Here is a 27,735-nt window from a genome sequence, read left to right on the forward strand (position 1 = left end):
TTTGGTAACTCCCCGGTGCCTTCCTTAGCGCCAATTTTTGGTAATATTCTGCCCAGCTGGTTCTTAATTCTTGTTACCTCATCTTTCATGGATTCTACGAGTTCATCCGGACTTGATGTGAATTCAGTAACCGAGGCCATCTCTTTGGTTTCGAATATAATTCCGTAGGCATACTACCAACGTTGTCTTGCAGTACATACAGACACATACACGCACTAACGCTTCAATTCTTGCCCTGTCAAAGTAGATATTTGTCATTTCCTGTTTACACATTTTCTGATAATCTTTTTCTTGTCTCTCACTGACACCCTATACTGGGATAGATCTTTTAGATACTCTTCCAAATTTTCTGTCGAGATCCCATGAATTACCCGTCTTATAATTTCAAATGAATGGACGACTGGGAAATTTCGTACATTGTTAGAGTATATACACTCCATGCCTCCCACCCCAGTCTAGCAGAAACTCGTCTTCCTGGATATCAGTCTTTTTATTTCATCTACTCTTACTCCCTCTTGCTTAGAATATACCTCTACCACTCCTCCCTGCTAGGTCAGTACAGATTACTTCCCTGACGTAGATACTACTAAGTCTAGGATTATTAAACTGTATTGTAATAAATCAAGGAAGTGTCAAGGTATGTGAAACCTTTTTGAAGAGTGAATATCCCTCTTGTTAGGTCACTGCCAGACACTGGTATTACCCTGTAGGATGCTGAAATTAAAATCTACATTCTCGCGGCTCTGTTCGGTTTGGAAATGATCAAATGACTGGAGAAGGGCTTACCCAACTTATCCCTAAGACTCGGTGAAAACCAGTAGGCTCTACCCCTTCAATTCTATAGGCTCTAAGGGGAAAGCAATATATATGTATATATATATATATAATATATATATATATATATATATATATATATATATATATATATACATATCTATATATATAATAATATATATATAGATATATATATATATATATATATATATATATATATATATATAAGTAGTCTAACCCATAGATATAGGTCTAACCTCCATCCAGGAAGCATTCGTTCTAGCAGAGATAAATTTCAATTAGGTACAAGAAAAGTTTGAATTGAGATGAAACACAATTTGTGAAAAAGGACAAGATAATAAGCAGACCTTAACGTATTATATTTTAGTGCTTTCTCGCGCTATTTATAGGCCTAGAAACTTCAGTATTGTAAACAGTGTTCATTTTATGAATGGATCTATTTTTGGATATCCGCGTATGCGAGAAACGAAGCAGAACACGCCTTAATTATATATGCCATCTTGTTTGAGGCTACACCAACCAAGCCGTAAAGAATTTTTTTTGTTTTTAAATATTTCCTAGTTTGTTTCCTGGGGTCTGGAGTTTAACTCTTTAGCACTGCACGCCGTATATGCACGTGCATTTAACACCGCAGACAAGGTCTCATTTATAGCTGAAACATTTACATTTTTTTTCCCTTCCTGGAAGGAAACTACTTTGTAACTCTTTGTTACTCTTCCGTGGGGTGTAATGGATGGGTAGGGGGTTGGGGGGAGGTTGGACCTGGTAACTAAGAGGTTTAAAGGATAGTCAGCGACAAGAGCTTTTAAAAGTTCTGTGCTTGCTGATGCAATACTGGACGATCTATTTTAAACACGTTTCCTGTTCACCACTCAAATAAACGTCTTGCAGACCATGTCCTGACTGAGTCGATCTGCTTTGGTCTTGTTTATAGGCTTGAAGACCAGCAACATTGCTTTAATGAATTATTCGCAAAAGGGAACAAAGCTTTATTATTATACTGAAAAAAATGTAGGGAAACGCTGGACGCACAACACCACAAGAAGAAATACAATCATAGGAAATACGAACGTTGAGGCCTACTAAAGATTTACCTTTTCAAAGTCGAGCTACGTGTGACGAAGGATGAATAATATTTTATGTTTAAATAGAAACAAATGGAAAGTACCTACACCTAAAAGAAGTCACCTTGCTAGACGCCGGTGATCAGAATCGGCTCCAAGGCGTTGATATAAATATTACTTCTTGGAGAGCGAGCAGCGTAGCGTATGTATTTAGTGAATTGATGCCGAAATCCGCTAGCGTTAATTCCACCCTAGGCTGGTTTAGGAAACCCCGAAAAACCCACACCGCTCTTTTAGCAAGATGTGGATGGTTTAACTGTAAAAGGAAGAGGATATACAAATTCACCCTGCCGTAAAGGACAAGCTCTTAAAAACTTTTAAATCATTGTAAGGGCGCCGTTCAGCAAGATAGTTTTTTTATACTGGATTATGAAAAGACGAGAGAGAGATGGGGTAGTAGTAGTAGTAGTATTAGTAGTAGTAGTAGTAGTAGTAGTAGTAGTAGTAGTAGTAGTACCTGGATCAAAACGGAAGAAAGGTAATAGGAGAGATATGGAATGAAAGCAAGAAAGAACAGTACAAACATGACATGGAAGCAATAGTGAAAAGATTAGGACAGCAGATGAAATGCCATATATCTTTAAGAGAACATATGCATGGAGTGTATGACCAAACAGAGACAGAGATTAGACCCATGGAAGCCAAATCCATAACAAGAAAAGATGTAAAAAATCAACTTGAGAAATGAAGACAAAAAAAGCACCAGGACCAGATGGAATGAAGCCAGTACTGTTCAAATTACTCTTACAAAAGTAACAACCTCCAAAAAGAATTGGCAGAATGTTTAAATGAAATACTGAAGGGCAGGAAAACGCAGAAAAGCTGGTTTAAGTCAAAAACAACACTCAGCCCAAAAAACAAAAAAAAAACCCCACAGTCAAAGATCTAAGGCCAATTGCTCTAACAAATGCATCATATAAAATCTTCATGGGGAATCCTTGAGAACCAAAATAGAAAAACATATTAGAAATATAGGAAAATGAATGAACTGCAATCCGGCTTTACCGCACAAAGGAGAGGAATCGATAATTTATATATCTTACAATACTGCATACAAGAAACTTACAGAAGAAAGGACCCATTATTTGTAGTATCAATAGACTTCCAAAAAGCATTTGACTCAGTTAATAGGAAAAAGCTCATTGAGGTCATGATGAAATACAGACTACATGCGGAAGTAATAAATACAGTTGCAAAGATATATACAAATGATGTAACAAGCCTATGCCTTAACAATATAGAACAAAAAGAACTAAATGTAACTAATGGAATAAGACAGGGATGCAATGGCTCAACCATATTCTTTCTATTAATAACGTACCTGATAATAGAAAAATTAGAAAATACAACAGAAGGTTTCAGAAATGAAGTAATAAGGATAGTGGCACTACTATATGCAGACGACGGGTTAATACTAGGGCACACACTAGAAGAAATAACAAAATCAATAAAAACCCTTATGGAAATCGCGGGTGAATGTGGCCTAAACATAAACAAGGACAAGAGTAACATACTAATATATAACGACTGGTACAGTATCGATGATGTGGAGAATATGGAGCACATAGAAGGAATAAAAATAGTTAAGAATATTAAATACCTAGGAGTAACAATCAACAACATGAAAGACTGCTTCAGAGAACAAATAAAAAGGGCCCAAATTAAAGCAAAGCAGATGGCAAATATGGCTAATGCAGTCATCAATAAAAGCTGTAGCAGGGTAAAAATAGGAAAATTGTACTGGAAAGGACTAGCGAATGCCTTCATTCATGTATGCAATGGAAGTCATGAAACTTGACAGGAAAACAATAAATGAATTGCAGAAGATAGATAATAAAGTATACAGAGCAATATTGAAAGCGCCAAGTTACACAGCAAGTTGTGCGTTAAGATCTGAAATAGGGGCCTCTTCCTGCCAATCTAGAGATATGAAGAATAAACTTTTCTACCTGAAACATACACTGAAGAATGGTGGAAATAGGCTCCTATATGAGATAACAATGGATCAGTATGAAAACAAAAAAAAACCCCTGGATAATGCAAGTAAAAGAGTATATGAAAGAACTAAATATAAACTTAAGTAAAATTGAAGCAGTTAAAGACAAACAGTTAAGAGAAATAATAAACAATTGGGACAGAAAAATATGGCAGAAAGAAATGAATGAAAAGTCAACATTAAGAATCTACAGAAAAAATATATAAAGAAAACATAAGAGAAGAAATCTGGTATGATAACACGAAAAACAATGCTGATCAGTAGGGCCAGACTAGGTATACTAGGATTAAATGATAGAAATAGGATAAAAGGAGAAGATACAAAATGTTTATACTGTGAGGAACAAAATGAAAATTTAGAACATTTCTTACTTTACTGTCCAGCATACAATGAAATTAGAAATAGATATAGCTTTATGCAGCAACCATATCAAGAAAATAAAGAGGAATTAGTAGCAAATATAATCTTATTGGTAGTACTAATGAGGGAGGAAGTGGAGAATCGGAAAGATTTTATAAAAGAAATGTGGTATTTCAGAGAGAAGAAGCTCAAGCAAACACAAACAAAGGAGGAATAAAAGAAGCAAGGGAGCCGTTTCAAAGGCATATCCCACCCACTACTACTACTACTACTTGAGTTTTTAGCTAAGTTTTATATATGCGTTCCTCATTTGGTCCACTTGGTGGGCTCCTTTCGTACATTCTTCCTTAACATAAATGTTCAAAAAGATAAGTTTTGAATGTATTCTGAAATATCTACATTTTCGCAGAGTTTTATCCCTCTTGCGTCTTTATTTCTTCAATCCATATTTTTCTACATATTCCTACTAATAGACTATTTCAGCTTTCGGTGGTAAGAAGTATTGTATTTATTTATTTTGTTTTTTCTTCATCGCCTTGTACTTCCAAACACTTGTTTTATATTCATATATTTGCCTTAATAGATAGTAGCCAGTGAAATGCATCGGGAGGATTATTCATTATCATTACTAAGGATGTTTTATCTATTTAATATTCTTTCAGTATTGATCGATAAACGAAATATATGACAATCACTCGTTTCGAAAAGTATAATCGTTCGTAACTCGTTTTCCTAATTTATAAAACAAATTTGCACCATTAGCGAAGTGTTTATGTTACTGTCTAGTTTGCTAATACCGGACTGAATTGTGATCAAGTGCTTTCCTTATTTTTTTAATGGAATTTTTTGCAATTTTCTCAAATTATATTCGTCCTCCCAAATTCGAATAAACCTCCTGTATCGTTTTCTATGTTGCCGTCCTCGCGGGAACCCTTGAAATCCGTAGTCTATCTCGACATTGGTAATTTGACCATGGCCATCCCGTGTGGTTGGAAAGCATGGCATCCTAAGAAAATAAATTAATAAAATAAAACCTTTAATGGTAAAATTACATTAAATGGGGTTGTAATTTTTTATGTCAATGGACTCTGCAAAAAAATAAAAAGACGTTTCTATAATATTAAATAATAACACTGTCCCGACATTCTGTATATTAAACTTATATTAGTAGACATTTTTTATGCACGTACACCCCAAAACTATAGCGCTTAATCTCCATCTTAATAGGCCTATTGTTAAAGTGCTCTACTCGTCACTGGACAACAAAAGAATAAAAAGACAACGTTTCTATTATATTAAACATATTAACACTGTTCCCGACATTCTGTCTAGCAAATATGTGTATCAGAAGATATATTCCATGCAGGTACACCCCAAAACTCTCACTTAAGACATATCTTAATCTCAATAGGCTTATTGTTAAGCAACTCGTCAGAAGAATAAAAAGACATCGTTTTTGTAATATTAAACATAACGCTGTTCCCGATAGTTTGTATATTACATCTGTATATCAGAAGACACTTTCCATGCAGGTACTCCCCAAAACTATCACTTGAGACATGTCTTAATCTCAGTAGGCCTATTGTTTGAGCAACTCACCAGAAGAATAAAAATTCAACGTTTTTATATTATTAAAGAATGATAACACGTCTCACGATATTCTGTATATCAAATCTGTATATCAGAAGACCCTTTCCATGCAGGTACACCCCAAAACTAATTAATCTCAGTAGGCCTATTGTTAAAAACACTCGTAAACGGGCTCGGCAAAAGATAAAAAGACAACGTTTCTTTAATATTGAATATTAGCACTGTCCCGATAGTTAGTATATTAAATTTGTATATCAGAAGACACTTTCTATGCAGGTATACACCCCGTGTGTGTGTACCGTAGCGTTTGCCGACATCGACCATGTTTTGCCCTGTATACAGTCGTGGTGCACCAGGAGCATTGGAGTTGTTATAATCCCGCATGGTGCGTCTTCGGGACGATGTGAATCGGTCAAAATGGTATGCGTAAGTTATTCTATTCACTTTTATTACTATTTAATTAATCGTCTGACGCCATTTCAAGTTTTTTCTGACGAATTAAAACATGAGTCAGCCGTTTCGTTGACGCTTTAGTATAGGCCCAGTGTTGGATACGACCTTTTAAGGTTATTATACTAGGCCTATGGTGGTCGTCATCCTACCTATTATTAGCCCTATTTGATTTATGGCGATTTATTGCAGATTTATTCCATCTAATCATTTCCCGTTGAAGCTAAGCCGGGTATCGTAGTTTAGCTAGGTCTACCGGTATAGCCTAATCCTTTCAACATGGGAGGTTTAGGCCTATGGCGAATTTTGGATTTACGTAGGCCTACGATGCCTAAGGTTGTCTAATTTCATCTTGCTGACCCCCAGACTGGCGTACTGGGTTAGATTAGGACGCTAAAACATATTTTTGTAGATTTATACGAAAAGGTGGCTAGGTAATAGGATAGGCCTAGGTATAAGCGTAATTAAAAGTTACTCAAGGGCTGTAAACCACCTTAAAAACTAATCTATGCCTACCTGGTTAATTAGTAATTTGCCGATTGACTTATTTTTTTAATTTCCAAAAAAAAATAATTAAGCCAACCTGGTAAATTTCTGGGTATAGGTACCTAGGTAGATCCACGGCGGCCTAGACTATGTGGCAGTTGCGGTTTTCTATGCAGTTTTTATTTGCTGAACAAGAATTTTGTAAGTAGGGTAAAAAACCACGTTGGTACAGGTGGGGTGGACCATGTACGAAGGGGGGGGGGGGTTTGGGGGGGGGTCAATGTGTACAACCTCAAGAAAAGTACATTATAACGCGTCTTGACATCGGAGATGGGCATCAGACGCGACTTGTTGTTGGTGAGAAACGGAGCTAAAGACCTCTACTCCGGTGTCAGGACGTGTTATAATGTACTTTTCTTGGGGTTGTACACATTGATCGTACATGGTCCACCCCTGTACCATGCGGTTTTTTTACCCTAATATTTATTCGAACGGCTGTAATTATCCCCCCAGGGGCCAGTACTAAACACTGCGAAATACATTGGACGCCCCAATCCCTAGTGGATGTCGTATCCGCGGTTACGTTCCTTGCCGTCCATGCTGGCTGCTTCTGTAGAAATACCAATTTCTGTCAAATTTGGCGATCGACTTAATTTTTATTTAAAAAAAAAATAACTCGGCCTATCTTGTTACTTTCCGTCAAATTTGCCAATCAACTTTATTTTTATTTGTAATTTTTCCCCATGAAATTAATATTTTTCCCCATGAAATTAATATTTTTCGAGGACCTTGTTGACAAAAATGACGTCACCCGTCACAGCTCTTCCTTAGGCCTAGCCTAGTTCTTTAGGTGACCTTTGTGTGTCGCCCGACCACCCCAACTCCAGGTCGCAGGTAATAGTAGGTATTTGCCGCCTTTTGCTTCTGTGTTTGTTTATGATTTGTCTTTTTAATTATTATTATGACAGATACCATCTTCGTGTTTAGTCCTGTGTTTGTACGTTCATTCCCAAGGGGCTAGTACCAAACATGGTGTCCAATTTGCATAACATTATAGTCAGCGAACCACATGGTTGCCGTAGTAATCTCCAGTTTTGCAGATAAAATCAATACAAGGCCAAGAAGAGGCTATAAAGCCGTTAGGATATCTGAATAAAACTTGACATATTTAAATGGCATTTAGAATTGAATGCAGTCGACACCCACCTATTTGCATCTCGCGATTCACTTATTCACGGCATGTTTCATGGATATTTATTCACTAATTACTACTGTGTTTTCATATTTTCATGACTGCAATTTTTTTGAAAAATCTATTAAAATGCTCGGGTATAAATAGTTTTAGAGAGGTTTATTGGTGTTTGAACTATCAAAATATGCATTTACGAGCAATTTTAGAGTCGATTCTGCTATTTGGGGGCGGGGAGGGGGAGCGCATTGTGGGACACATCCCCCGCGGACACCAGGGGTCGACTGCAGACATAGAAATCTTATAACTTGCCATGTGCCGTATATTACCATATTTTAACATTCTCTTCAGGATGGCCTCTGGGCAATATCTCTTTGCACTATTTAAAACGTGATCTTCCTAGCACACTTTATCTGTGAATTGTCATGTTTTATAGTCAAACCTGTCATTAGTTTCCTCCTCATTTTCTCCCACAGTTCCTGTGTCATCAGCATAGACTAACTCCAATACAGGCTTAGTCACATATTAACCCTTGCTTTCAAAAATTACTCACAGTAGGCCATGAGTCTTGAAGTGGAGAATTTTTATGGGTATTTATATTTATAAAAATAAATCTCAACAGAGAGCTTTCTGGAATCTGTTCGATTGAAAAGGGGAATTGAACAGATTCCTGAAAGCTCTCTTAGAGATTTAATTTTTAAGTATGCATACCCATAAATTAACTGGATTGGTTTCTCCAATCCTTGTTTATTTTAGAACTGTGATACTTTTTTTTATATCAGTAACCTATTAAGCTTTTACCATTTCATTCCAGACAGCTTCTTAATACTTATCCTCATTCCCAAACATAAACAGAAGTTACTTAGTATCTGTTTAGGAGTGAAGCATCCAGTTTGGTATTCTACAGAAGCAATCCGCGGTGGCTTAGACTATGGCAATTGACTGATTCCTATGTTATTTGAGTTACTGTACAAGATTTAAAAGTAAATATCCATCGGCCGGCTGTACTAAGCAGTAATTGACCTTTGAAAGTTACATAATAGCCGCACCAAACTCAAAGGTATATTAAAGTTTAGTTCCAACCAAACGAAAAAAATATTCCTTACAACCCTTGTAAAGCAACTAAAATAACATAGAAAATGTCAATTGCCATAGTCTAAGTCACGGAAGAACGGTCCTACAGGAAAGGTACCTAAGTATTCGTTACGGTGAAGGAGATGGTAAACACAGCCGCCATGTTTAAATTCCCCAACCACCACGGAGCCATAGTTCACTAAGCCGGGGGGAGGGAGGGGGGTTAAACGCACAGGGGGAGGGCGGGGTAAGGTGGAAGGTACGAGTTGTCTTAGCAGCACCCCACTGAATAGTAAACATACCTTGGCGCAACTTTTTCGGCGAAAGCCTAACACTCACTTTCCTAAAACATAATAATTAAGAATAATGTTTGGACCTTACTTAAAGGGGTGGAGGGTACAAAGCAGCAAGCTGCTTTTAAAGAAATGCGTGGAGGCGGGTCTTGGGTTCCTCAAAATGCAGCTTGAAATAAGCAACAGCCAAGTACCCGACGAAGTTATATCTTCTCCTCCCGTATCTTGGAGTTGACTGAATGGGGCAAAAGACCTGCTTTCTCAGGAGGGCCGTGGTCCTGGCAAAACCGATTAGTCGATCATAATTACCTGAGTAAAAGGCAGAAAAATCTTTGTAACTCATGTAACAATTGTTACATGAAGTTGGCAAAGAGTTCCTGGTGTAGAGCTAGGGGCGAGCGTGAAGATAGATGCAGCAGTGGATGTCATGGCGGCAGATTCAACAGTGTTGGAGTTCTACAGTTAGGAGGTTGGCAGGAGGCCAGACCGTAGAAAACAGGGTAGGAGAGGTGGGGTGGAGTAGTAAAAATGCTTTGATGCTATTGGTTGAGGCAGGGTGGGGCTGAGGTAAATGACAAGCACTTAACAAGATCGTTGGCAATGTTAAGGGTAATAAAAGTAAATGGGTAGTTAAAGGAACTAAATATAAATGTGGGATGGGTTCAAAATATGAAATAATACAAATACATATATAACGGACCCAGGAGTGGGATTTAAGTCCGTGGGTGGTAAATGTGTAATAGGGCCTATAGTTGTTTTAATAAATACAAAAGACCAAATTAAACATAGGTTAGCATATAACAACACTAATTAAACTTGTAGGGGATGTTGCCTGACCAGAGGGGTGTGGTTGGGCCTGCTGTAACCCCCCTGTAACCCCCCTTAAAGAACCAAACCAACCTAACATAACCTAACCTAGCAGGGGGAGTAACCTTACCTAGTAGGGAACTTAACCTAGTAGCAATGATGCCCTGACCAGGGGGGCTTTGCCCCCCCAGTACCCCCCCCTTAAAGGCCTAACTTAACCTAGTAAGGAATGTAACCTAATAGTAGATGGGAATATGCTTGACCAGGGGCTTTCGCCCCCCCACTTATACCCCCCCTTAAAGGCCTAACCTAACCTAACCTAGTAGCGGGAAATACTAGGCCTAACGCCTAAACCTAGTAAGGAATGTAACCTAACCAACCAACCTAATCAACCTAAAACCTAGTAGGGAATATTGACCTGACCAGGGGGGCTTCGCCCCCCGTACCCCCCCCTTAAAGCCTAACCTAACCTAGAAGAGGTAACCTAACCTAACCTAGTAGGGAATATTGCCTGACCAGGGGGGGGGCTTCGCCCCCCGTTACCCCCCTTAAAGGCCTAACCTAACCTAGTAAGGAACGTAACATACCTAACCTAGTAGGGGAAATACCTAGCCTAACGTAACCTAGTAAGGAATAACCTAACCAAACCTAACCTAACCTAACCTAGTAGGGAATATCTTGCCTGACCAGGGGGCTTCGCACCCACTTACTTAAAGGCCTAACCTAACCCCCCCTAGTTAAGGAAAATGGTAACCTAACCAAACCTAACCTAGTAGGGAACAATTTGCCTGACCAACCGGGGGCTTCCGCCCCCCGTACCCCCCCTTAAAGGCCTAACCTAACCTAGTAAGGACGGGTAAACCAACCTAACCTAGTAGGGAAAATACTTAGGCCTAACGTAACCTAGTAAGGAATGTAACCGAACCAACCTAACTAACCTAACCTATTAGGAATATTGCCGACCAGGTGGGCTTCGCCCCCCCGTACCCCCCTTAAAGGCCTAACCTAACCTAGTAAGGATGTAAACCTAACCCAACCTAACAACCTAACCTATAGGGAACAGTTACCTGACCAGGGGGGCTTCGCCCCCCGAAATACCCCCCTTAAAGGCCTAACGTAACCTAGTAAGGAATGTAACCTAACCAAATAAACCTAACGTAACTATAAGGAATGTAACCTAACCTAACCTAACCTAGTAGGGAATATTGCCTTGACCAGGGGGCCTTCCCCCGCCCCCCCGTACCACCCCCCTTAAAGGGGGGCCTAACTTAACTAGTAAAGGAATGTAACCTAACCTAACCTAACCCCCCTAGTAGGGAACATTGCCCCCCCTGACCAAAGGGGGGCTTCGCCCCGTTACCCCCCCTTAAAGGCCTAACCTAACCTAGTAAGGAACGGTTTAACCTAACCTAACCTCCGTAGGGAAATATTAAGGCCTAACGTAACCTAGTAAGGAATGGTAAACCTAACCAACCTAACCAAGTAGGGAATATTGCCTGACCAGGGGGGCTTCGCGTACCCCCCCTTAAAGGCCTAACCTAACCTATTGGAAGTAACCTAACCAACCGAACCTAACCTAACCTAGTAGGGAACATTGCCTGAACAGGGGGCTTCGCCCACCCCCCCCCGGGTTTACCCCCCCTTAAAGGCCCCAACCTAGTAAGGAACGTAACCTAACCTAACAAGTAGGGAAAATACCTAGGCGTAACGTAACCCTAGTAAGGGGACCTAACCAACCTAAACCTAGTAGGGATATTGCCTGACCAGGTGGTTCGCCCCCCCGTACCCCCCCTTAGCAATAACCTAACCTAGTAGGATTGTACCCCCCCATAACCAAACCTAATATAGTAGGGATATTGCCTGACCAGGGGGCTTCGCCCCCCCCGTACCCCCCTTAAAGCCTAACCTAACCTAGTAAAGGATGTAACCTAACAACCTAACCTAAACCTAACTAGTAGGGAAATTGCCTGACCAGGGGGGCCTTCGCCCCCCCTTACCCCCCCTTAAAAGGCCTAACCTAACCTAGAAGGAATGTAACCTACACTCCTAACCTAACCTAGTTAGGGAACATTGCCTGACCAGGGGCTTCGCCCCCCGTACTTAAAGGCCTAAACCTAACCTAGGTAAGAACGTAACCTAACCTAACCTAGTAGGGGAATACTAGGCCTAACGTAACCTAGTAAGGAATGTAACCTAACCAACCTAACCTAACCTAACCTAGTAGGGATATGCCTGACCAGTCGGGTCGCCCCCCCGTACCCCACTTAAAGGCCTAACGTAAACCTAGTAAGGAATGTAACCTAACCAACCTAACTAACCTAACTACCTAGTAGGGATATTGCCTGACCATGGGGGCTTCACCCCCTGTACCCCCCCTTAAAGGCCTAACCTAACCTAGTAAGGATGTAACCTAACCAAACCTAACCTAGTAGGTAACCAAGTAGGGAATGTACCCCCCCCCCCCCCCCCCCCGGTATCCACCCGAAGAACTAACCAACCTAGCCTAACCGGGTTAACCCCCTTCAAGGAAGTAAAACTAGTAGGTAAACAACATATAAGAAACTAAACCTAAGGGTATGTTGCCTAACCGGGGGATGGGATTTGGCCCCCAGTAGGTAAAATGACATATAAACCTAACTTTGATGGGTGTGGAAGTGTTGTAAAATGTAAAAAAGTAACCATACATAACTGCGTAATAGTAAGGAAACTGGAAGGGAGGTGTAAATTGTAATGTCTGTAAAAGTGTTATAATGGAATATATGAAATGTAGTAGAATAATGGCAAACTATATATTTAAAAATTATATATTGAATGTAGGTTTTATATAATATGGCAAACTTTAATATAGGTATTGGTATCGGTGAGAAATGCATTGTAAATGGTGTAACGTAAAGAGCCAGTCGTGAATACTGGAAAGGGGAGGGATTGACTTGTGTATAAATGATATAGGGAGTGTGTATGTAATATGCAACGCAATGTGCAATTTCACGTAACAGGTAGGTAGGTAGGTAGGTATCGAAACGTCCTAAAACTGAGTTCTATATCAAACACGTAGCATTTTTAGGTGTCTGTCCTCAATTATAACATAATATTCAAGTTATATATGGTGAAATGATTAGGTGGGGATATTTCAAAACAAAGTTATTATACAAATACTATGGAAAAATGAAAAGGAATAAACACTAGAAATCACATACATGTTTAATAAACAAAATAGGTACTGCTTTTATGTAACTCAACGTATGGTTACCAGCCAGGGTTCCCAGATGCACACTACTACCAACCAGCCAAAGTCTACCATGAAACCAGCCAAAATCCCGCCAAATGGTAATCCAAACCAACCCAAATAACCGGCAAATATATGTGCGTTATATCTATCTTTATAAATGCATATTTTTTATCATATATATGCTTGTATAAGCGGCATCATAGTTTTTTAGTTAGATAATATAAACTAATATAAGAATGCAGGAAAAAAAACGAGAATGAATTGAAATTTTGAAATGAGGCTCGTTTAATTCCCTGAGAATCCGGCAGCCTGTTTTGTGGTCATCTGGTGTGTGTGTGATTTTTATTTTAATTCCATCTACATATTTTGCTTAAATGTTACCAAGTTTTTACTGAAAACCTATTCAAATTCCCCAGATTTTCCTGAAAACCTTCAAAAATTCCCAATCTGGGGAGAGATTCCTCAAACGTGGGATCAGTGTTTTAGCTCAAATAGAAAGTGTTTGAAAACCAGCCAAAATACCACTAACCAGCCAAGTGAAATTTTACCCACCAAATTAGGAAAAAAAGCCAAATTTGGCGAGAAACTGCCAAATCTGGGAACCCTGTTTACCACTCCCAATCCTTCACTCAGTCCGGTAGCAATGTAGGGGTCATACTGTAACGTGTTTGGCTAAATACATATATCCCTCCCGTAAACCCCCTTTTCCCCCATTTCTTTCCTCACTAAGAAGTCCGAGTTTAGGCCAAAAGCTCCCTTACAGTTAGCGCATGCGCAGTAGCATTAGCGCATGCGTAGTAGGATTCATTGTTGTGGTAGTAGACAAATATGGATGTGGAACGGCTCCACTATAGCTAGTTTTTGTTATTTCTTATTTCCGCCTGTATTTCGTGTTTTTAAAAGTGATAAATGTGGGAAATACCACAATAACACGGCAAAATCTCCCCCCAAGTGGTTTCTCCCCACCCACCCAAAACCCCGGTTCCCACTGGGTCCCCCTTACCGTAGGATAGAGTTGGGGTTTTGTCCCCACCCAAAACCCCGGTTCCCAATGGGAATCCCTCCCCTTTACCGTAGATAGAGTTCAAAGGTAAATTAGAGTCGTCCGAATAATATTACTTCAAATTCTTGCTCAGGAGGTAAAACTGCATAGAAAAACTGCAACTGCCATACTCTGGGCCGCCGCGGATAGGTACACTAGATCTACCTCCATTTTTGTATGTTTTAATATGTCCACGTAAATTGTACCAGTGTATTCCTGTTAGCGTAATAATCCAAAGGAAAACAGATGGTTATAGAGCAGGGACAAGCCAGCATCTACATTAATTATAAATTAATGTGAAATAACTTTTCATACAGTACTTTGTGGTATAAGTAACATGATACAAGGCTACCACCTCATACTGTTTTTGGAACTTGACTAATGGGGATGTGTAGAATTGAATAATGCTGCTGCCATCAGCTTGATTTTTTTCAGTCAAGTAAAGAATCACTGGTAATGTTTAGTAGTATGCCCATAACTAAGCATTACCAGTGCTTTTAAAAGTGGGTTTTTGTAATTATAGTTAATTGTATGAAATAAAAAAATAGGTTTATTTTTTTTTTCACTTATTTTTCACATTTTTGAACCTGTGGCTTTTATTATAAAGAGAAAAATGTGTAGGGCACTAAATTTTGACAGGGATGTGTATTTTTAAATTATTGAGTAGTACTTTCTGTTATGTAATGTCGTCTATATATATATATATATATATATATATATATATATATATATATATACTATATATATATATATAGATATATATATATATATATATTAAATTTATTTATTTATTATAGTATGTTTAATTTCTTGTTTTCAGGCTCAGCTGTATGTATTGTTTGAACATTCCTCGGGCTTTTGGCCTGTTCAAAGTGACCGAGTTTGAAGAAGTTGGTGTCTTTTTTGCCCCAAGTTGAAGAAGCTGTTAATAATGCCTCAAAATTCCATAGCATCGTCAGATTGGTCGGTTTCAAGCCTTTCACTTCAGCTGCTTCTGCCCTGGAGAATATCAATGCCATTTCAGAAGGTGGGTAGCTGTTCATTAGTTTGTAAGCCTTCAGAATTCAGTTACTCCGTATATGTAAGTAAAGGTCTCAGGAAAACCCTTAAGAGCTTTAAAAAGGCACTGTAAACCATGCATAATGTTGTAAGATGACACCAAAGAGCAAATATGATAATAAATGTTATGTGTAATTTTCATACAGTAAGTAAATATAAAGGCTAATGGTGTTCACCAAGGGTATTTTGTTAAGCCTAGACAGAAAAGCAAATGTTGGAAGATAATTCCTTACAATTGGATCATTCGAACTTATAGTTGAACAATTAGTTCTTTGGTGCATCCTTTGACAGTTTTGTAGCAACATGATTATTGCCTTTAGTAAATGTAGTTGTTTTTAAGTACTACTGTAATATTCAAATATATTGAATTCCTGTGAAATACACATTTATTAAATAAGAGCACAGTGTTCATACTACATGCTAATATTGAATTACTTCAGTATAGCTACATGTTAAACTATAACATGTTTCTGACAGTGGTAAATAACCAGCTGCTGTACTATGAAACAACTTGCCATAATCCTTCAGTTTATTCCACAAAATCTCACTCAACTTTACCTTGTGATAAATCTGTGTGGTGCAATTAAACATAAAAATAAGCAATATATTTTTGTCAATGATAAGCCATTAAATATGGGCACACCAAAAATACTACGGGAATAAACTCAAGGACAGATTAATAGGCTTAGCTCGCTTGCAAAGCATACATCTGATCATAGGATACGTTAAAAGATTAGTTTAACCAGACCTCTGAGCCTAACATTACTCATGCCCCTGTAGAATGGCTAGGCAGTCCCTGGTTATCAGCGATCCGGTTTTACGGCGCTTCTATAGTGACGACGAATTCTGGGGATTGGTGCTGCTATCTCTGATTTTCGGTGATCATCACGCCGTCTGGAACTGAACCCCCTCCGATAACCAGGGACTGTTTGAATATGTGTACTTTAAGTGTCGTCATATTGTGAAAGCATTAGAGATGACAAGTACACTTACGCCATTACTGGAAGTAATAAAAACATACCAGAAATTATATTCGGTTGCACAAAGCATATTCATTGATTCTATATGATGCTATGGGCATAGCAAAGTATTCAATTTTTTTGAATTATGGCTTCATTTTTTATGTAAGATAATTTTATTTTGTGTAGTGTAATATTGTTTTGCATTGTGTAGTCATCATAGAAGCTTCCCTAAGAAATTTTGAAAGTCACTTAGCAATTGCTGAATGTATTCTTGTAAGTACGTATATGATTTTATTTACTGTTAGTTGACCCAAGATATTAATTCTGTTCTAGGTGTACTGACGTCAGAATTGTCTGCATTTTTGGAAACAAATTTGCCAGCAGTAGGCAAGAAAAGTAAGGTTCTGCTTGGAGTGGCTGATGTCAAACTTGCCGCAGCCATCAATGAGGCGCTCAGTTTATCAGTCACTCATGTTGGAGTTGTACCTGAGGTATATACGTATTGTGTTGTTGACTTGAGATTGTTTTGTCCTATATCTATCGTATACTTCATGTTGTAATTATTTTTTGTATTATAGTATGTAATATGAGTTTTAACGTTTTAGTTATGCAGTGTCACTTTTATTGTGCATATTTCAAATGGTTAACCTCATATTTGAGAAAGAGAGTGGGAATTTGCATTAATAGGACATTTTGTGACATAAAAGAAAATAGGTGTTCTTATTAAAGTATGTAGGTTTATCACGTAATGTATACTCTGAAATTGTGGGGTACTAATAGTGTTGAGTATTTGTATGAAATTGTGGTACTAATAGTGTTGAGTATTTGTACAGATCATACGTGGCATCCGGCATCACTTGCCAAGCTATGTGAAGGGCCTGTCACCTGCGTCTATGAGACAGACAGAGCTTGGTCTTGGCCATTCGTATTCAAGAGGAAAAGTGAAGTTCAATGTCAACAGGGCTGACAACATGATAATTCAGAGCATTAGCATTTTAGATCAGTTGGATAAGGATATAAACACATTTGCTATGCGAATGAAGTAAGTTATATAGTATTTCTGTACCACTCATGTTTTCTTGTTTCATTTTTGTTTATACGTTGTCAGTTAATAGTTTTGGAACATTCTTTTGATATTTGAGTACACTTTTTTTTCATTCATGAAAGGATTAAATCATAGGACATTATATATAATTTAAGCGTTTTCCTTTGCTTTTGTATAGGTACTGAAAAGCCATCTGCCTTTTTATTCTGAAATCATAGTAGTAGTCCTTTTCTATTAAAATTGAAGAGGAATCAAATGATTTTCACGCATGTTTGTATATCATACTTTCGCTTAAACAAAAAAAGTAAAAATACAATACTGTTGGAGATGAATTTAAGCATCCAGTGTAGGAAGGTATAGAAAGTTTTATTCCAGATTGACTGCCCCATCCATTTGAAACAAAAAAATTTTTGTTTTCACTAGTATTTCAGGACTTTTTAGATGCTCCTTGTTCCATCCTACACTATACCATAATCCGGCTGATATTGTCCTGTCCCATTAACTAACTAGATCACAGTTGAAAAGCAGTCAGTTATTGTAGATTTTTTTTTTTTTTTTTTTTTTTTTTTTTTTTTTTTTTCTTTTTTTTTTTTTTTTTTTTTTTTTTTTTTTTAATCTTAGTTTTACCAGACCACTGAGCTGATTAACAGCTCTCCTAAGGCGGGCCCAAAGGATTAGATATTTTTACGTACTAGGAAGCAAGTTGGTTACCTATAACGGGACCTACAGCTTATTGTGGGATCCGAACCACGTTGTATCGAGAAATGAATTTCTATCACCAGAAATAAATTCCTATGGTTCCGTGTTGGCAAGTTCATTAGGATGTCTCATGTTATAGAATGCAGTGTGTACTTACACTAAATTTGTTCCGATACGTAATACAAACCCTCGGTCCTTTAACAATAGGAAGGTAACTAGCGGCAGCTGGGACGGTCGTAAGCTTCGAACAAGGGGAGAACGGTAGTTTACTGCTTGTCCGAATCGTGCGCAGGCGCCGCGCGCCCGGGCGGTGAAGAACCACTTTTTGCTTTCGGCCGTGTGTGACAGGACGTGTTCGTCATCGCTCTGCCCGCTATTTGTCGTCGTGTGCTTTGGATGTTACAATTTCTTCTGACTGGTTTGTTTGTGGTCTTGAATGAAATTGTAAGTACTCTTTTTTTCATTTTTCATTGAGTGAAGATTAATTAATCATGGATCAAGAAGAGCTTTCGCCGCGCCCACCAGCTGCCCGTAGAGTGTGTCCCGGGCTGGAGGGGCGTAAATGCGGCGGATTCCGCTCTTACCCAGATATTGATCCTCATGAGTTATGTTTTCGGTGTCGGGGGCGAGAATGCTCCCGAACCGAACCATGTAATGTCTGTGTAAATTGGTCCGAGGCGCAGTGGGTGCTGTACGAGGGTAGGAAGAGACGTAGGTCGACCAAGGAGTCGTCGGAAAGCTCTCCAGCGACTCCTTTGGTTACGGATACCTCGTCATCCTTCCTGCCTCCAGCTCAGCCCCCACGATTTGCGCCTTCCCCTGCGGGGGGGGGTTTCGGAGTCCTTCTCCTCACTCGATCGTCGAGTGTGAGAGGGTGCCCGATACCCGGATGTGCAATTGTATTCGGGGTCTTCCGTCCGCTCTGGGTGGGGTTCGTCCTCCCCCAGCGTGAGGGTGCCCCTCTAACTGATCCCGACTGTTCCTCCCTCAGGTGTGCCTTCTGTGAGTGACGACCTTGGACAGGTGTGGGCGTCGTTGGGACTGCAGGGCGCCCCAGTATCCAGGGCTTGATTCAACGGCTAGCGGGGTCGGCAGTGGTAACTCTGGTGTGGTTACAACAACGACCAATACTGTGTCAACACCAGCGTACGCCCGCCCCTCCTCATGTGGTGTATAACCGCAACACATTGCGTCAGTGACTCCAACGGCGTCAATTCAAATGCCGATCGCTGCCGTACCTAAGAGGGGCGTGCCGCCGCACCTGGGTTTTTATGTGCTGCCGACGCCCGACTTTCGCTGCCCCAAAAGTTCGCCCCTGGATCATACCGCCCGTCCCATGATGAGTTTTGGCTGAGAATGGAGAGGTCTGTGACGCCGGACTATGCTGCCGTACCTGCCGTACCTGCAGAGAGTGATTGCTGGCCCAGCCCCTCGCGCCGCTCCTACGAAGCGCGCGGTGCGGGACTCTCATGTTGATGTTGCTGCTGGTGCTGGTCCTGCTGGTGCTGGTCCTATTGGTGCTGGTCCTGCTGCTGCTGGTCCTGCTGGTGCTGGTCCTGCTGGTGCTGGTCCTGATGGTGCTGGTCCTGCTGCTGATGTTCCTGCCGCTCCTGCCGTGCCTGCCCCTGCCCACGTCGCGTCTCGTCATGGAGGTGCTGCACCGGTCTCAGGTCTTTCCGGACAGGATCAGTCGGGGCGTGTTGCTTCGGCAATTGGCCCGACTTTTCCGTGGATGGAAGACCTGACGTCCGTCCTGAGAGAGCTGACGAAGAAGAGGAAGAAGAAGAGGAAGATGTCGTCGTCGTCTTCATCGTCTTCTTCGTCGTCTGTTGCCGCCTCTTCCCCTTCGACTTCTAAGGCTTCCAAGCCGAAGAAGAAGAAGGCTGCCTCCTCCCCCCCTAAGAAGGCTCCTACGGGACCTTCGAAAGGGCCCGTCTCGCTCTGGCGTGACGGGGGTGGGGGGGGCTTCTGCTGGTCCTCCTGTTCCCTCGGGAACGGGGCCCGTCTCCTCTTCTGAGAAGAAGAAGAAGACGGGGACCAAGGATGTGCTGGCTACTGCTGGTACATCCTCGCCTGGTCTTAGTAGCACTGCTGCTAAGCCAGGTACCGGCTCGACTTCTCGTTCGCCGAGAAGGTCCGAGTGTACGGTCTCCTTCGGGCGACCGTGCAGCCAACGTCAAGACGCCTGAGCTTGCTCACCGTCACGACAGAGGCACGGAGCAGAAGACTGTCCGAGAGTCGCGCAAGACGCTCGCCAGGCCAGCGGCCGCTCTCGTAGCGACCAGCCGGTACCTCGGGTTGACGTGACGGTCTCTGACCGGCCACGGGTTGAGGCTGAGAAGAGGTCCCCACCCCTCGACCAACGGCACCAGCTTCGGCTGGTACCAGCAGTTTGGACGTGCCGTGAGGACGCTCACCGGTCTACCCGCGAAAGCGAGCTCTGCAGATCACCTGACCGCCGCTCCCACAGGGACCGGACGGAGACGGTGGCCAGCAGAGCTCGTCTGACGCACGAGATCGGGGTCGACGTGCTCAGTCGAGCCGCTCGCCACAGGTGAGCGGCACGACCAGGCCTGCAGTTCGATCCCCACCGCGGGTTTGGTGATCGGCTACAGCCCCCCACGTACGCTGGTCCTGCCAGCGAACGGGGGGGGAGCGTCAGGTCTGTCTCTCCTATACCTTCAACTTATCCTCTGGGCTACACCGGGAAGAGCGAGGTACCTAGGACGTGATCGTGAGAGGTGCGCCGCTCACGGATCCCGCCACGACGCCGCACGAAACCAGGCATGGTTTTTAGGACCAGCCAGGTCGTACGCGCAAGTGGTTGGAGGCGGACACCGTCAGGGGTCTGTTGCTGTTTCCTCCTTCTGAAGGAGGAGGGTCCTCGAGAGCTGCTCCTGTTGGAGGGACTGGACGGTCCTTACCCTCCTTCAGGACGCTGTGACTCCTTGAGATCCAGAGGAACTTTGGCCCAGGTTATTGCGCTGATTCGTCAGCACAACCGACCTGGGGGAAGGAATCGCCGCACCTAAAGCCAACCTATCTGAGGCCCACGTTACCCGGCTCGAGTCCATTTTGTTTTGGGGCCCGCAAGAGGGAACTCCCAAATTGACGTTGGGGACTGTGCCCGCGATCGGAGCTTGCAGACATCCACTAATCAACACACTCTCCGAGGGAGAGAGATTGACCAGGTGGAGAAATTTCGTCTCAGGACGAGAGGACTCACGTTAAGTCTAGTAGTGGAAGCGGAAGGTACCTGTTCGGGGCCACTACTACTTCACCTCCATCCTCCTGCAGCGACCAGCGGAAGTTCTGACGTGCCCATCAGTAGATCCAATACCGCCCAAACAGGTTTAAACCCCTGGAGCTAGCTAGGCTAAACTCCAGGTGGTGGTTTCCCCTGCAGCAGCTCCTGTCGGAGAACCCTGCGGTTCTCGGCAGCAGGAGGCACTGGGCCTGGAAGCTACCACCGCTATGGCAGCTTTCCAGGCAGTCTCTTGGTTGGATCTGTGGTCCCCTCACCAGTATCCAAGGTCCGCGGCCGACGCCGGGGGCGCTGCTGCCCTCGAAGACGACCCCCGACTTCAGGAGACTGTGCCAGGTCCTGGAGGTGAGTGGGCCCATCTCCTACCTCGCCCATCAGGACGGCCCAAACCTGTGGCCAACTTGGTTCTTTCTCTTTCTCCGTCGTAGGGAAACGCTGTCCTTACACGAGTAGCCAAGGGGGCCGGGGCGTGAAGCCGGTAAATGGACTACGTAACGGACCAATGCAAGAGTTCCTCCGCCTCTCTTTTCCCGGAGAGATGGTGGAAGCGCCTGCGGTGGAAAGGACGGCCGCACTGATATGACAGTTGACCGTCTGGTTGCAACCAGGCAGTTACGAAGGTTTCTGGGCACCTCGTACATCTGATCGGCTAAGCTAAGAGTTTAGCTTAGCGCTTCCTCGGCTGCTAAGACGGCTTGCTCCATCGAAGCACCCCGAGGAAAGACTCTTTCCTTCCAGCTTCAACTTCTGGTTAAAGGAAAGGGCCGTAAACCAGCCCTCCTCCCAGCCCCCCCTCCTTTCCCCGAGTAGGTGCTGGGAAATAAGTCGAAGCGAGGTTGGGAAACGCTAGGGACGGCGTTCCCCCTCACGCAGCTGCCGGAAGTGGGGGGGTGCCTGTGGTCGAGCCATTGGGCAACTTGGGCAGCGCTACGGTGGGGCCGAGTAACCTGGAATAGTAGACGTCCTTAGGGAGGGATATCTACTATCCCCTTCGAATCTCGGCCACCCCATCACCTCCAACCCGGTCCGATCTGGCAGGACATATTGTTCTGGGATCCTCAAACGGACCGGACGCTCGCTTCGGCAGGAGATCAAGACCATGCTTGACCCAAACGAGCTGTAGAAGTCGTATGTGGATCGGTCACCGGGCTTTTAAACTTTTAACAGCTGCCTGTTTTCTTAGTGTAAAAGGCAATCGGGGGGCTGGCGCCCGTGGATAGAATCTCTCTCCCCTGAACCGATTCGTTCGCCAGACTCGGTTCAAGAAATTGGAGAACGGCAACTTTCCGTGCTGGACTCCATCACAGGAAACGACTTCCATGCTTTCAAGGTGGACCCTGAAGGATGGCGTATTTTTTCCAAATACCCATCCATCATGTGCCCTCCAGAAAAGTACCTCCGCCCTTTCCATCTTCGAACGGGAACGGATGTACCAATTCAGGGCACTTTGCTTCGGTCCCTCTCAACCCGCCCCACAGGTGTTCACGGCGAGTGTTCACGCTGGTGTCCTGCTTGGGCCCATTCCGCACGGGGAATACGTTTCCTTTCTGAGGTATCTCGACGATTGGCTGGTCCTGGCGAGCTCCCAATGCTCCGCCAAGTGTTGCTGCAGGACACGGGATCGAAACCTTCCTAAAGTTTTGTCCGTCGATCTGGGGAGCGTGATAAAGCTAACTTATACCGAGGTTAAGTCCGATCTCGAACCCAAGCAAGAAGATATGAAAGTACCTGGGTATGCTGATCGATACGGTAGGCAGCTTACAAGTCCCGCCGCCCCGCAGACTTGAGGATCAGCCCAAATTCAGGGAGGCAGCCGGCCGGTTCCTGTCTCGGCAGGAATGCAGCATCTCAGCCAATGGCAAGTCGTGATGCGGCCACCTGTCGTCAACTCGAGAAGTTAGTTTCCTCAACGGACGTCTTCATTCACTCCTGGCGGTCTCCACCCAGTGGAGGAACTAATGGGAGAGTTGGTCCACAGGTAAGGATCCACCTTACTTTTCCCCCGGTTGTCCAATCACGGTAGAACGGTGAGGCAGGACCTAGCCTGGTTGGCTCGACGACAGGAAACCTCTTAAGAAAAGGGAGTGCCCCTACGCACATTCCCCCCGCCCCCCCCGGAGATGCTTGCTGTTCTCAAGACGCAGCGACCGAGGGGATGGGGTCGCACACCTGTGGAGGAGGTTGCTGGCTTGCAGGTGGGTGGGTGGGACCATCACGACAAGCACCTTCACCATCAATGTCCTGGAACTCAGGCGGCGTTTTTAGCCCGCTCTCCCAAGCAGTTTTCCAAGAAACCGCTTGATGGGGACACTCGGTGGTGTTGATGTGGCGACAACACCACAGTAGTGGACATACCGTCAACAAGCAGGGGGGCCCTAAGTGTCCTCTTCCCGCTACACCAGTTGACTGTGCAAGGTGCCATCGAGTGGGGCCACCCCGGCTTCACTCGATAGAGCTGTCAGCACGCGACATTTCCAGGCAAGAGGAATGGGGTATGTAGGCGGACAAGCTCAGGCCGTCCGGGAAGGGATTCTAGGTAATAGGGACCTGAGTTGGTCCCTACAACCCAACCCAAAGGGAAAAAGTGGGCGGACAAAGGCTCTTCAACCTGGTTGGGGGGGCGTCTCCAGATCAATAGACCTGTTTTGCGCCCACCCCCGGTCAACAACAAAAAACTTCAAGTTTTTTTGCTCACCCGTGCCGGACACCCATGGGCAGCTGCAGAGGTACGCTCTTCAACACCCCTGGGACAACCTCTTCGTCTAGCCGACCTTTCCTCCCTTTTTGTCTGATTCGGAAAGTGATCATCCGAGGCGCTGGTGCACATCCCAATCTCAGGATGATCCTGGTGGCATCCCCAAACGACCCTTCAAGCCGTTTTGGTATCCGGACCTGCTGGCTCTTTCTTGCAGAAGAACCGAGAGAGATGCCTCCACCCCTGGCAGAAAGACAACCTTCTACCCAGCCACACGTAGAGGGCGGTACCACCGTGAGCAGTCCCAGTCCCTACAAACTTCACTGGCTGTCTGTTTATCCACCATCTTCTTGCGAACGAGAGGCTTTTCCCTCCGCCAGCGCAGGGCAAACAGAGATGGCTGGACGACGTCCAGAACAGTCCTCTGCAGCTGTGTTACCGCAGGGAAGTGGGGGCCGTGCCTTCTGTGGTTGGTGTCCGTTAGACGGGGTCTATGCTCCTCTCCGAGCCACTCTTCAGCAGGTAGCGGATTTCCGCGTATTTTCTTCGCCGAGAGAAGCTCCTCGTCAGTACCGGTACCCACAGTTCAAGGATTGAGAAGCTGCACGTGGCACTCGTCCTACAAAACTGAGGGGACTGGCACCTACTCGAACTTTCGGTTCGAGGATCTCCTTGCTAATGAGGAGCTTCGAAAGGTATTGCCCACCCAGTGGGAGCTCAAGGGCCACCTGAGTTGGGATGTGACTTCTCGTCCTTAGGAGTTTGAACGTCGCAATACCATTCGAGCCACCCGCCGAGAGTCCCGTTCCAGAACAGGGATCTGACCCTCAAGACCCTCTTCTTGCTGGCCCCTGGCATCGGCGAAGAGAGTTAAGGGAACTTCATTGATCTGTCCTTCAATGTTAAACATTCCCAGGGGCTGGGGGATCGTGACCGCTCGATTTCGTCCCGAATTTCGTAGCTAAGACTCAGAATCCGTCCGATCACCTGACGACAGGTTCGAGTCTTTCACAATCCCCTCCCTAATGGATTTTCACCCCGACAACGATACGGATTGAGATGCTGCTTTGTCCCTGTGAGGGCGCCTACTGGCGCGATCTGAACGAAAACTTCGACACCCCTCATGGCCCTGAGTGTCGACGCCATCTTCGTTAGCACTGGGGTTACCAAGAAAAAGAAGTTATCCAAGGAACGAGACCGCCTTTCTTTCTGGCTGCGTGAGGTGATCAGGAGAGCTGTACGAAGGCTGATGGTAGTGACGACATCCGTACGCTCCGACCGAGAGACCCACGAAGGTTCAGAGGTATTGGAACCCTTTTCTTTGGCGTTCCGCAAGAACTTTCTCCGTGGCGCAGGTTCCTGAAGGCAGGTGTCCTGGGCCAACCAGACTACCTTTCACGTCCTTCTAACCTTCGGGATATTGCCCACAAGTCCCCTTGGATACTTTTTTCCTTGGGGACCGTGTTGGTGGCTGCTCACACGTTGTGTACTCCCCCCCCCCAAGCATAGTTACCCAGCACCCCGAGCAGGCAAGAACAACAGCCATCGATTCCTGGTGGTGAAACTGGTAGGAATGAATGGTTGAATGAAGAGTGCGACCTGGGCTTCTCTTCTCCATCTTTTCTCTCTCTCCTATACTGTGGGCCAGAGGGGCACAACGGTCGTCACCATGCTGGAAAGGAATCCGAATGCAGGTAAGCTACTCAACCGAGCCCATCCAATATTCCCTTTTAGTTAGGGATAGAAGCTTAATATCCTCACCACTCCCTCCAAAAAAAAAAAAAACAACAAGGGGAAGGGTGGGACCCTGACCTACTTGAGACAAACCCAATAACTTTATGTTGGTCTCCTGTCACAGGAACAAGTTCTTGCAATGCTGTGGTACGAATAAGAAAAGATCACCTTGCCTCTCTCTTAGTACTTGGCTCTAGAAGGTCTGAAACCATTGATCCTGCGGTGCATCCACCCCGATCAAACTCGGACAGGAGGGTTTGGATCCCTCCCTTGCTCTTTAACGACCCGGGAGGGGGCATTCCAAGGTTTGGACGAACACCAGTCCCCCTGTTTTCACCACAAAAAGACTCAGATTCCCACCCACCTAAGAAGTGAGTCCTTCCCTATTGTTTTAAAGGACCGGGAGGGTTATTACTTATCGGAATCAATGAACAATTTGTCGAAAATTTGCATTTTTCCTAACTATACAAACCATGAGGTCCATTTAATCAACTATAGTCCCACCTCATACCACTCCCCTCAACTCTGCAAACTTTTTTGCATGGGCCTAAGCCAAAACGTGGATTCTTCACCGTCCCTGGGCGCGGCGGGCCGCGCCACCCCGATCGGACAAGCAGGTTTTAACCTTACCCGGTTCTCCCCATTGCGTTCCCAGGCTTTCACGAGCACCGACCTTCCCAGCTGCCGCTCGAGTTTTTTTTTTTTTACCTTCCTATGGTAACGGTAAAGGCCTCAGGTTTGTATACTTTGAGGAAAAATTGCAATTTTTCACGACCAATTGTTCATTTTTTTTCTTCCAAGGGAGGGTGGATTCCTTATCATTTTCCTGAGGTTGGGAAAGATTGTAAAAACTGATAACCCCTACGATACGAAGTCTTTGTGCCGATGCTATTAAGGGACAGAAAGACACTTTCAGAAAGCTTCCTTGGAGCAACTGGAAGCAAAATTCTTATGGACCCTGGCTAGGGCACAAGCAATTCTTGATTGATGCATCAACGAAATGTCCCATGGGTAAGTTTGTAGTGGTGTCTTGAATTCACTTCATTATATTGCAACTTGCCTCTTTATTTTAATATGAATTTAATTTTATAAATTTAGTGGAGGAAGCTAATTTCCATATATTTTAAATAGGTACTTGTTTTGTTACATAACTGACAAGTTTAGATGTTCATTAATGGCAATGAACCTTCTTCTTCTCTTCTTAGTGAAAAGCCCCAGTAAGGTTAGATTATTTTATGTAGCTGACAGTTTGCAGGTATTTAAGTAACTTCCAAGTAAAATGTGTTTTGATAGTTGTTGCCTTACGACTTATAAGTTAGTATGAAACTGGAAAAACTCCAGTCTGTTCCATCCAAACATTTAAAAAGCTGTTGCCATCCAACTGTTTATATCTGTTAGAACTTGGTAAGTTTTCATGTTCTTTAATGGCTGCAAGTTAATTATGTAAGTTTCCCTGAAATTATGTCCTTCACCGAAGTGTTTTTTAGATTTTTGTTTTTTTTCTAACTTTTCCATGGTTTAAAAACTGATTTGATTATTGCTTTTCACAGGTAATGGTATATTCATCCCCATTTGATTTGATGAACATTGAGGAATTTGCAAAGCGAGTTACTTTAAGTCCCTCTCTGCAATATCCGCGCACCCAGCTAGCAGAGGTACTTTAAAAAATAAAATGTCCATGGTTTGCACCTAATCTTGCTGTTGTTAATTGGGGAGGTGGTTGGAGCACGTTTTGATTTCCGCACTCAGGGGATCAACTGACCAATTTTGGCCAAGTTATCCAGCCTCGACTGTTTCAGATTTTGGGTGGGCAGGAGAAAGCCCTGTTTCGTGCAATCAAG

General features: G+C 43.6%; 1 pseudogene; it reads left to right on the forward strand.

Moving 5' to 3' along the window:
- The first annotated feature begins 6,282 nt into the window (after nucleotides 1-6,282).
- Nucleotides 6,283-27,735, forward strand: part of LOC135197655 (nucleolar protein 56-like) — a 59,047-nt pseudogene continuing 37,594 nt past the window's right edge.

This window comes from Macrobrachium nipponense, chromosome 21 (genome assembly GCF_015104395.2).
Source record: "Macrobrachium nipponense isolate FS-2020 chromosome 21, ASM1510439v2, whole genome shotgun sequence".
NCBI classification, from domain to species: domain Eukaryota; kingdom Metazoa; phylum Arthropoda; class Malacostraca; order Decapoda; family Palaemonidae; genus Macrobrachium; species Macrobrachium nipponense.